Source organism: Schistocerca piceifrons, chromosome 3 (assembly GCF_021461385.2).
Source record: "Schistocerca piceifrons isolate TAMUIC-IGC-003096 chromosome 3, iqSchPice1.1, whole genome shotgun sequence".
NCBI classification, from domain to species: Eukaryota; Metazoa; Arthropoda; class Insecta; order Orthoptera; family Acrididae; genus Schistocerca; species Schistocerca piceifrons.
In genome coordinates this window covers 474153442-474164929 of record NC_060140.1, presented here as the reverse complement: position 1 = coordinate 474164929, position 11488 = coordinate 474153442, and positions in this window count along the sequence as shown.

Sequence of the window (11488 nt, the reverse complement as noted above, 5' to 3'; positions counted from 1 at the left end):
GACGTTCATATTAGTGGGATATGTACACTAGTACGTTCAGCAGAAACGATTATCATTTCATCCACCTCGGTTCAGCAGGTGTCCTGTTACCTTGTAGGCACAGGGTCCGCTATGGGCTTTGATAACTTGTTCCATCCTTGATGACACGGATGCGTATAAGGCGCGAATGGCGTCCTGTGGTGTAGCCAACCATGCTATAATCACCTGTTCCAAAATTCATCTATAATGGTTGGCAATGTGTCACAGCACTGCACCTGTCGTTTCACCATATCCCACACCTTTTCGATCGGCTACAAGTCTGGCAATCTAGCGGGCCAACGCAAAAGACTAACACCCTGTGATATCAAGAAGGCACGTGTTCGTGCAGCAACATGTGGTCGTGCAATGTCCTGCTGAAAAATGGCATCTGGGGTGTTGTGTAGAAAGGGTATTGCTACAAGTCGCCGGCTGTCATTCACGTGGGTCACACTGGTCACAGTGCCCTGGACACGCACCAACTACGATTTGTGGTTGTACCCAATAGCGCTTCGCACCCTAAAGCATTGACTTGGCGCTGCATGTCTTGTGCGAATGCAGTCACTGTGATGCCGCACTCCCTGCCTGCGCCGAACCAAAATGCGACCATCATTTTCAGATAAACAGAATCTAGATTCATAAAAAAAAAGAAAGAAACACTGTCTGATGACATTTCTGTAGCCAATAACGTCGTTCCATGCATTATTTCCATCTAGCATGTTTCTGCACATTCGTCAAAGGTAGGCGGAGAAGTTGACGAGGTGCATGTAATTCATGTCGTAAAACACGTTTACAGACTGCCACCCCTGATAGTGTACGATGTGTTACACTAATCCACTGTTGCGCTAGTGCTGAGGAGGAGGCAAATCTGTCCCGCAATGCCACGCGGATGAGGTGTCGATCTTCTGAAGGAGGTGGCTGAGCGCTTCTTGGCGCTACAGTCTGGAACCGCGCGACCGCTACGGTCGCAGGTTCGAATCCTGCCTCTGGCATGGATGTGTGTGATGTCCTTAGGTTAGTTGGGTTTAAGTAGTTCTAAGTTCTAGGGGACTGATGACCCCAGAAGTTAAGTCCCATAGTGCTCAGAGCCATTTGAACCATTTTTTTTTTCTCAAGGCGTGGTCTGGGTGGTGCGATATGACCAGTCTTGTCATGTTCTAGGCCATACGTGAACCAAACTGCACACACCCGTTGCGATTTCGAAACACTTTGTCCCACGCGACTAGCAGTCCCCGAATAGATCACCTTGTCTCAACCCAATATTGCGCTCCCTTTCAAAATCATTGATTTGACGGTACGGTTCGCACATACATCTGAGAGACATCCTGCACGTCTACTCAAGTCACACTGATCCATTAACTTCGGTTTATAGCGATAACGAGAGTCGCAGACACATTTTACCGGTAGGTGGTGTGCGCTGACCTTAAATCCGTGGACCGACATGGTTCTACTGCTTAACATTTCTGGAGAACACACTAATGCACATGTCCTGTGAATGTGAACGTCCCATCTATAGTCGTTCAAGGTGTTCCGTTTTTTTCTGAACATGAATGTAGTTTATAGTTTCAGTGTCTTGTCACTCGTTCGAAGATCGAAGCAGGAAAACTCTCCTAACTATTAACGGCTGAGCTAAGTCCTCTATACGATACGCAGACTGCACTGGAAACGTCCCTCAGAACGTTTTCGTGTTGCAAAAGCAGGTAAGTGCATGATGTTAAGTTTTTTTTCTGTATTGTTATTTCCAAACCTGTGAACAGGCAGGCCAGCAGCAGCATGCTACGCCGCTCTTTGACCTCAGAGAACACACAAGATACAAATGAAGACATCGAGAGAAAGAAAAACATGGTGGACATAGAAACGGAGACAAACACTTTTTAAAATACGTGGAGCCGTTCACGGGCGTAGCGTCCACGATAAAATTTGTTCAGACACTTGGACAGCGACAAATATTGTCACACGTGAACGTAGGTGCACAAAAACGAATAACACTGATCCACTGAAACACAAAACGACAACACACACAGGACACTAGGCGTTGATCTCCGGCGCGCGAATGTTCACCAACTGTGTACGAGTCCGGGGACCTGCCAAGAGAGGAGGAGGGAGGGTGGGAGAGGGAGAGGGGAGAGCAGATGCCAAGGGCAGGGGAGATAGGGGGAAGGGAGGAAGGGGGAGGGGAAGCCCGGGGGAAGAGGGGAGGAGGGAGGGGACGGGGGAAAAGGAAAGAGTAGGGAAGGGAAGAGAAGGGTGGGAGGGTGCCTAAAGGAAAGGACACAGGAAGTGGGGGATCAAAGTTGATAGGAGGGTTAGATGGAGGGGAGGAGGACATCATCAGGGAGCTGGTGGAAGCCACCTTGGGAGAGGGTAAGGAGGGTGGAGAGATGGAGACCAGTTGGGACATGGGAATACAGGCGCGGCAGTAGGTGGGGGTGGGAGAGGATTGGTGAGACAAGCGGATGAGGAGGATCGAGTTTGCGGGAGGTGTACAGGATCTGTATCCTTTCAAGGAAGAGGAGGAGGTGGGGGAATGGGATGAGATCATACAGGATCCGCGTGGGGGAGGGGAGACGGATGCGATAGGCGAGGCGGAGAGCATGGCATTCAAGGATTTGGAGGGATTTATAAAAGGTAGAGGGGGCGGAGATCCAGGCCAGATGGGCGTAACAAAGGATAGGACAGATGAGGGATTTATAGGTGTGGAGGATGGTGGAGGGGTTCAGACCCCACGTACGGCCGGAAAGGAGCTTGAGAAGACGGAGTCGGGAGCGTGCCTTGGCTTGGATTGACCGGAGATGGGGAGTCCAGGAGAGGCGACGGTCAAGGGTGACGCCAAGGTACTTAAGGGTGAGAGCGAGGGCGATAGGGCGGCCATAGATGGTGAGATAGAAATCAAGGAGGCGGAAGGAAGGGGTGGTTTTGCCTACAATGATCACCTGGGTTTTGGAGGGATTGACCTTGTGCAACCACTGGTTGCACCAAGTGGTGAACCGGTCAAGATGGGGTTGGAGAAGGTGTTGGGAGCGCTGCAGGTTGGGGGCAAGGGCAAGGAAGGCAGTGTCATCGGCAAACTGGAGGAGGTGGACGGGGGGTGACGGCGGCGGCATGTCCGCCGTATAAAAAAGGTAAACAAGGGGGGAGAGAACGGAGCCATGGGGCACACCGGCAGAGGGGAAAAAGGTGTAGGAGTTGGTTTTATGGATGGTGACGTAGGAAGGACGGTGGGAGAGAAAGGAGCCGATCAGACGGACGTAGTTAATGGGAAGGGCGAAGGTTTGGAGCTTGAAGAGGAGACCGGAATGCCATACGCGGTCATAAGCTCGTTCGAGGTCCAAGGAGAGGAAGATTGCAGAGCAACGGGAATTAAGCTGGGGAGGAGGTCGCCTTGAAGGGAGGAGAGGAACCGATGCCACCGCCGTAACTCGGCGGCGGAACGACTATGGATGTTGAGGTCGGCGACGATCACGTAGGAGGAGAAGGTACAGTCAATGTGTGAGAGGAAGTCGAAGGGAATAGGGGCGCTAGGGCGGACATAGATGGTGGCGCAGGTAACGGTAAGGCCGGGGAAGAAGCGACTAAGGATCAGGTGCTCGGGAAGGAGAGGCTGGAGCCGAATGGGGATCTGGCGGTGGTGACCAATGGCAAATCCGCCACGCGCAATCGGGACGGGATTATCGGAACGGTGGAGGAAGTAGGGCGAAGTGTGAACGGTGTGGTGGGGTTGGAGGAAGGTTTCTTTGAGGAGGAAGGCATCCACGTGGTGGGTGGCAAGGGTGTGCAGGAAGAGTTCTTGTTGGTGGGAAGGGAGCGGACGTTGATGAAAAGGATACGGTGCTGTTGCACCATGACAGGGATTTAAACGAGGGTGTCAAGATGGGAGACGGTGAAATGACCCTGGTTGTTGGAGTAGGTGGTGTACATTTTGAGTTGGAAAACAGAACGGGTGGCGCGGGAGATCTGTTGGAGGATGTGCGGGCGCTGAAAACGATGAACATTCTGAAGGACGATGGTGAGGAATCTGATGATGTCCTCAGCGGTAGGGGGTGGGTGAAGGGAATTGCCGCGAGGGGTGGGGGCGTCCAAAGGGTGGACAGGAATGGTGAGTTCAGGAGTGGTAGGAGGGGATCGAGCCTTACATTTCTGGGAGTAGGTAGGATGAGGGAGGTTACAGGTATTACAGGAGGGGGGGGGACTGGAGATTGGGGCACTGCCATAAAAAGTGGGCTTGCCTACAGTGCGGGCAGGTGGGGGCCTCGCGGCACTCAGATGTTGGGTGTGCATTATACTGCAAGCACCATGGCAGCAGAGGGATTAAGAAGGGGAACAGGAGGGGTCAACTTTATAATGTTGGTTAAATAGGAGGGCACCCTCCTTCAGGAGACGGTCTATGGAGGGGGCATGCTCAGAAAAGACCCCCATAAGGCGGGTGGGGTTGGTAGCATTGTGTATGCGACGAACCGCGCGCACCTCCAGATGGGGATGTTCCAGAAGCTCTGCCAACACCTGCTCCTCCGTGATCGTCGGACTAAGCCGAGTGATCACGGTGGTGAGCGTCGGCGGGCGACGTGGGTGTTGGGGTTGGTGGGAGAGAGGCGGGGAAGGAGCAGGGGTGAGAGAGACATTAGGGCCAAAGCGGGTGACTGGGATGCAGGAAAGGAGGTCTGTGTGGAGGGTAGGGCTGGGGGAGGAGATGAGCACCGAATCACAGTGAGGAGTGAGGAGGGAGATGGGGGCACCAGGAAAATTCTGGCGAAGGAAGAGGGTGAGTTTCCGGGCTTCAAGAAGGGAGGGATCAGGACGGGAGAGGGGGGTAGTGGTAGGAGGAGGGGGTAGAGGAGGAGGAGGAGGGGGCAGAGAAAGGCGGGGAGACATCTATGGCGTCATGGGTGGGGGAAGGGGGACAAGGCGTAGCCTTTTTGGGAGTAAAGGAGGCAGGGGTGCCACTGGGGCGCTTGACAGCGATGGAGGAGGTGTGGAGGATGGGAGCGACTGGAAGGTGGCGGGGAGTGGCAGGTCCCAGTGCTGGAGGCGGCGTCAGAGATGGTCAGGGCGATGGCGAAGGCGACGGTGAAGATAATGACGAGAAAGGCAAAGGGGAGAGTGGAGCATGGGCCGTAGCCCTCCAAGCGACCACCCGAGCAGGGGCCGCAGAAACGGAAGGAACAGAGGGAGGGAGTGGAGGGAAGGGATCAGAGGAGGCGCGGGAGGGAGGAGCCGGGGATGGGGTGACAAATAGGGAGGGAGACGAGAGAGTGAGGAGTGGGGGGATGGACTGAGGGGGAATGATGCGGCACAGCACGTGATAGTGGTGGCAGTGGCGGAGGTGAATATGATGGCAGTGGTGGTGGCTGTAGAAGAGGTGGTGGGGGTCGACATTATGAGAAGGAGGGAAAAAACACAGGACAAGACAAGAAGCAAATGAGAGACGGGCAGGGCGACGAGAGATACAGAGTAGAAAGGGGCGGAGAATGACCAAGGACGAATGAGACGGGGGCCGAAGCCCCACTCTGCTGCTGCTGGCGGGGTGGGCAACCCAGCTGGCAGGACGGTGGGCACGCCTCCACTGCTGCTGCTGGTGGCGGTGGCGGTGGTGGTGGCGGTGGCGGTGGCGGTGGCACTGCTGCTGCTGCTGCTGGTGGTGCTGGTGCTGGTGCTGGTGCTGGTGCTGGGGGCAGCTAGGACCACTGCTGGCTGCGACCGCTGGTGGCTGCGACCGCTGGTGGCTGCTGGCGGGGACTGCTGCTGGCCGCTGGCGGGGACCGCTGCTGGCTGCTGGCGGGGACCGCTGCTGGCTGCTGTTGGGGAGCGCTGCTAGCTGCTGGCGGGGATCGCTGCTGGCAGGGACCGCTGCTGGCTGGACTGCTGCACGCCGACGGGCTGGCTGGCTGGCTGGCTGGCTGGACGGCTGGAACCTGCAACACCTAACGCTTCGATTGGTACCAGAAGAGCACAATCGAAGGGCGGTATTCAACCGAATTACCGCCGGAGATGTGTGATGTTAAGTAGGTGCAGGCAGCTTTTATGTGAATCCAGAATGATTTAACCTGACACACAAAAACATTACAACACAACGTTTAGTAACACAACGAGAAGTGGACGCTTGAGCAAAAATGCAGATGCTAGGCAAGGCTGCAAATTGCGCTGCTGTATTTTATTACGAACGGCTCTTGTGTAATCTCTTCAGAATGCGGACAGTGTCAGTCATAGTAGGGACGCTGTTTTGTATATGAGGAGCGTTTGAAAAGTCCGTGCAAACTCCGAGAGATGGCACCACCGGCCCTTATCGAGGTCATTTTTAGTTAGTATCATCTTTCAACCATATTGGTCTATTTCATTCGTGTGAATGAAGGAAGTCGTGTGATTATCGAGAAATGGATAAAAAAGAATTTCTTGTGGTGATTAAACATTACTTTATGAAAGGCGATACGCCTTAGAAAACTAAAGATAAGCTTGATAAACATTACGGTGGCTCTGAATCTTCGATTAGAACATTGCATAAGTGGTTTCAAAATTTTCGGAATGGCCATATGGGCACAAGTGGTGCTGAACGTTCTGGACGTCTTGTGAAGGTTATGACTCCAGTAATCATTGATAAAATCCATGATGTGGTGATTGACGACAGAATAGTTAAGGTGTGTGAGATTGCTAGTGCTGTGGGCATCTAGAATGAACGGGTAAATAATATTTTGCACAAACATTTGGACATGAGAAAGCTACCCGCAAGATGGGTTCCGCGATTGCTCACGCTTGACCCATAAACGGAATCGTGTGAAGTGTTGCAAGGATGGTTTGCACCTGTTAGGAAGAGTCTGCACGACTTTAAGCGTCGTTTCGTCGCTGTGGATATAACATGGATACATACTATGCTCCTAAGACCAAAAAACAATATAAACAATGGGTTACCAAGGGAGAATCTGCACCAAAAAAGGCGAAAACCATTCCTTCGGCCGGAAAGGTTATGGCGGCTGTCTTTTGGGATTCGCAAGGGATAATCCTCATCGACTACCTGGAAAAGGGTAAAACTATCACAGGTGATATTATTCATCGTCACTGGACCGTTTGAAAACTGCGCTGCAAGAAAAACGCCGGCGTTTGGACGACAAAAAAGTCCTTTCCCATCACGACAATACACCAGCACACACCTCAGCAGTTTTGGTCCCAAAATTAATGGAGATAGGATTCGAATTCGTTCCACAACCCCCCTATTCTCCAGATTTGGCTCCCTCGGACTACTATTTGTTCGCGAATTTGAAGAAATGGCTGGTGTGACAAAGATTTTATTCAGACGAGGACGTGATTGCAGCAACTAATAACTATTTTACAGACTTGGACAATTCCTATTATTCGGAATGGATCAACAAATAAGAACAGCGTTGGGTGAAGTGTATAACTCTAAACGGAGACTATGTCGAAAAATAAAAAAGGTTTACCCCAACACGTAAGTAGTTTTTATTTTTGCACGGACTTCTGAAACGCCCCTCGTAGCTGTGAGCGCATTATGCCGGAACTAAGTGAATTCGAAAGTGGGGAATTTGTTGATGTTCCTATGGTGGGTGCTTCAGCCACTAAGGGAGCCGAAGTGGAGCCAAAGTGTCTGCTGTTTCAAGCGGCACCCTGTGTTATACCACACACAGGGAAAGTAGAAATACACCATTCGCTAAGACAACGCGGATCACAGTGTGTAGTTGGTGATTGTGGTGGACGGTCATCGAAGAGGATTGTGACGACAAATAAGAAGATGATGACTGAAAAAGACACTGCAAAAGTGAATGTCGCACTCGCGAACCCCCGTCAGCACCACCGAGGGGACACCATAAGCAAGGAATTGCAGGGCAAGCTGGAGTTCCAAAGCCACTCATCACTGACGTAAATGATTCTAGCAGTGAAACGTGGTGTCGAAGCCATAAAATCTGGACACTGGGGCAGTAGGAAAAGTCATTTGGTCGGATGAGTCTTGTTGCATACTGTTTCCAACATATGACCGAGTTTACGCGAAACATGGCGCGGGTTCGGTGATGATTTAGGTAACCACGTTGTTATACTCCATGCGCCCCATTGGTAGTCCATAAGATCGCTTTACGTGACCCTCTTAACTGATGAGAACCATCCCATGGTACAATACTTGTTCCAAAACGGTGATGCTGTATTCCAAGGCGACAGGTTCCCTGTTCAAATGGTTCGCATCATCCAAGACTGGTTTTGTGAGCACGCGGAAGACTTGTCGCATATTTTCTGGCCACCAACGTAACCAGATTTCAGTATTTTGAGCCTTTGTGGTTTATTTTAGAACTTGCCACTGTTTTGCAGCAAGAATGGTACAAGATACCCTTGACAACCGTACAGGATCTGTATTTATACATTCCGAGAGCATCAGAAGCTGTTTTGAATGCCAACTGTTTTGCTACACAGTATTAGGCATGGTAACGTGTTGTGTTTCCGGTGTTATTATATTTATGTCCATCGCCTGTACGTACTTCACGAATAGAAGTCCGTCACTGGGCTCCATTTTTTTAAAGGTTTTTATTTCTAATACGTATTTCGCACGAAAACTCCATCGTCAGGTCCTAAGTTTCACACGAGGCTTTCCGTTGTGACCCGATGAAACAGAAGTACCGTACCTGTCCATCGCAAGAATCGGCTCCCCTGGCATCGGTGAATTTTTCCATGAGCCACCAGTGAAGCAGATTCTCGCTATATGCAGATGGGCCTACTTCACCACTTCAGTGGTTCGCAGAAGGCTCCGTCTAAATCTTGGCACCCCCATCGATGGACCTTCCGCTCTGAATTACACATCGCAATTAAAAACCCCCAAAGAAGGAAACTCAAAATACAGACGCCAAAGAACTTTTGTCTGTAACATATATGGGATGCAGGCAGTGCTGAGAGTGAGTGTCAGGGGACGATCCAAGACAGCGGGACCGGCGAGCCTGCGGCCGCCTGCAGACTCGTAGCCCTGCTGCGGCACCTGGGCCTGGCCCTGTGCCAGAGCCCTGCGTCACAGGTCGAGCGTCTGTCCCCATATCTGGAGAAGTGTCCCGCGTCGCATCGACGCCTCCCGCTACTGGCATCTCGTCGAAACATTTCAAAAACGCATTGGTACATTTAGGTCCACGTTCAATATTGCTCCAAAGTAATAAACGGATACTAACAATTCTACAGGGTGCATCACAACGTATCATCCGATTTGGCACGTCTGTATCTCTGACACTAAGAAACGTATACAATTAATCTTGTTTCCTTATGAACGGGAAACTCAGAAAGTTTTTTTTTCATACTTTTTCATAGGTGTTCAAAACGCCCCCCTTGAAATGCACAGGATATGTCAATGCGGTATTCAGATTGTTCCCACACTGTAGCGAACATGTCTTGAGTTACAGCTTCCACAGCTGCTGTTATTCGATGTCTCAGTTCATTCATTGTTGCTGGTAATGGAGGCACATAAACGGAGTCTTTTATAAACCCCCACAAGAAATAATCATACACAGTCAGGTCCGGTGACTTTGGAGGCTGATAATGTAAGGATAAATCATTTGGTCCAGTGCGACCGACCCATCGTTCAGTAATCGTTTGATTTATTCCGCCTGCTTATCTGGGTGGTAACGTGCTCGCCTCCCATGCAAGTGGGCCGGGGTTCGATTCCGGGTTGGGTTGGAGGTTTTCTCAGCTCAGGGACTAGGTGTTGTATTGTCCTCGTCACCGGCGCGCAAGTCGCCCAACGTGGCGTCGACTAAAATAAGACTTGCAGTTGGCGGCCGAACTTCCCCGAATAGGGGCTTCCCCGCCATCGATGCCATATGTTCATTTTTATTTTTCCTTTGACTTAAAAATTCCAGCACTTCCACATGCCAGTATGACGGTGCCCCAGCTTGTTGGTAAGTGAAGTCGTTCGAGTCAGTCTGCAGCTGTGGGAAAAGAAAGTTCTCACGCATATCGATGGTTCAAATGGCTCTGAGAACTATGGGACTTAACATCTGAGGTCATCAGTCCCCTAGAACTTAGAACTTCTTAAACCTAACTAACCTAAGCACATCAGACACATCCATGCCCGAGGCAGGATTCGAACCTGCGACCGTAGCGGTCGCGCGGTCGAGATATGTGCTCCCTGTAACAGTGTTCTCGGCGAAGAAAAATGTACCATACACCTTTTCCTGTGAAACTGCACAGAGCACTTTAGATTTTGTAGAGTCCCTCTCATGTTGTACAACTTCATTTGGTTGTTCCGTATCCCATGTTCTCACATTATGACGATTCGCCTTTCCATTTAAATAGAATGTTGCCTCGTCACTATACACTAAGCGTGGAAGAAAACTGTAATCCTTCATCTAGCCATGAACGAAACCACAGAACTCCACACGTTGTTGTTTTTCACCTTCACGAAGAGCTCGCAGTAGCTGAATTTTCTATGGTTTCATGTGTAAACGTCGACGCAACACACGTCAGACGGACATCGGGGGCATGTTGAGCTGTCGAGCTGCACGGTGAATGGATTTCTACGGACTCCTTGCGAAAATATGGTGGCTGCTCTCGATGTCTGTGTCAGACACTTGTAGACGGTCCAGCGATTTGCTTTTACACAAGCAACCTGTTTCTCGGAATTACTCATGCCATCGTGTAATGCTCAGCACACTAGGAGAATCCACACCACACCTAGTACGAAAGTCACACTGAATATGTATTAACCCGCACTGCTCAAAAAAGTAGAACACAAAACACTTACTGTTGTCCCGACATTATTTTTTAATAGAACTAAAGTGGGCGCACACTGCTGCTACATAGTGGGAACCATGTAAAGCTCGAGAGTTTGCTCTTTCCAACAGAACGTTGTTCACGCACGTATCTCAAATAACATAATAGTTACGATTTTTTTAAAATCAGGTTCTTTGTGATGCACCCTGTACTCGGGAACTCGCAGTCAGAAATTAGTTCGTGTTACTGATGGTTTAGAGATTGCTGTATACCGAGAGGAGGCAAAGTGGCACGAGCAACGAAGAGGTATTCGGTGGACATAAAGAGTATCAGGGTTTAAGGTACCATCGACGGCGAAGTCATTAAAGCCATAACGCCATCTCGGACTGGGAATTTCTACAGAAAGATATCGAACGTACCTTTTCGTAGGAATCATTCCAGCGTTTATTTTAAAATATTTAGAGAAGTCACGGGAACCCAAAAACATGATGGTCCTGCGGTGATCTGAAGCGCGCCCTTCTGAATACGCCACTTCACTCGGTTAGTCCGGTGAAGCGGCACTGGAGTGTTGTCCTGCAAAGCCGATCATACTTTGCACTGGCTTTCCACGATCAGTCTTTTAATGTGCAGTGGAGCGTGCAATGATCTGTGACTTCGTGTCAGATTGTAATTGTGTGCCAGACTGTGATTCGAATCTGGAACCTTATCTCTGGAAAATAGGAGAGGGGTAGAGGCAGAAGTGAAGCTGTGCAGCCAGGTCTAGAATCGCTCCTGGATAGCTCAGTCGTTA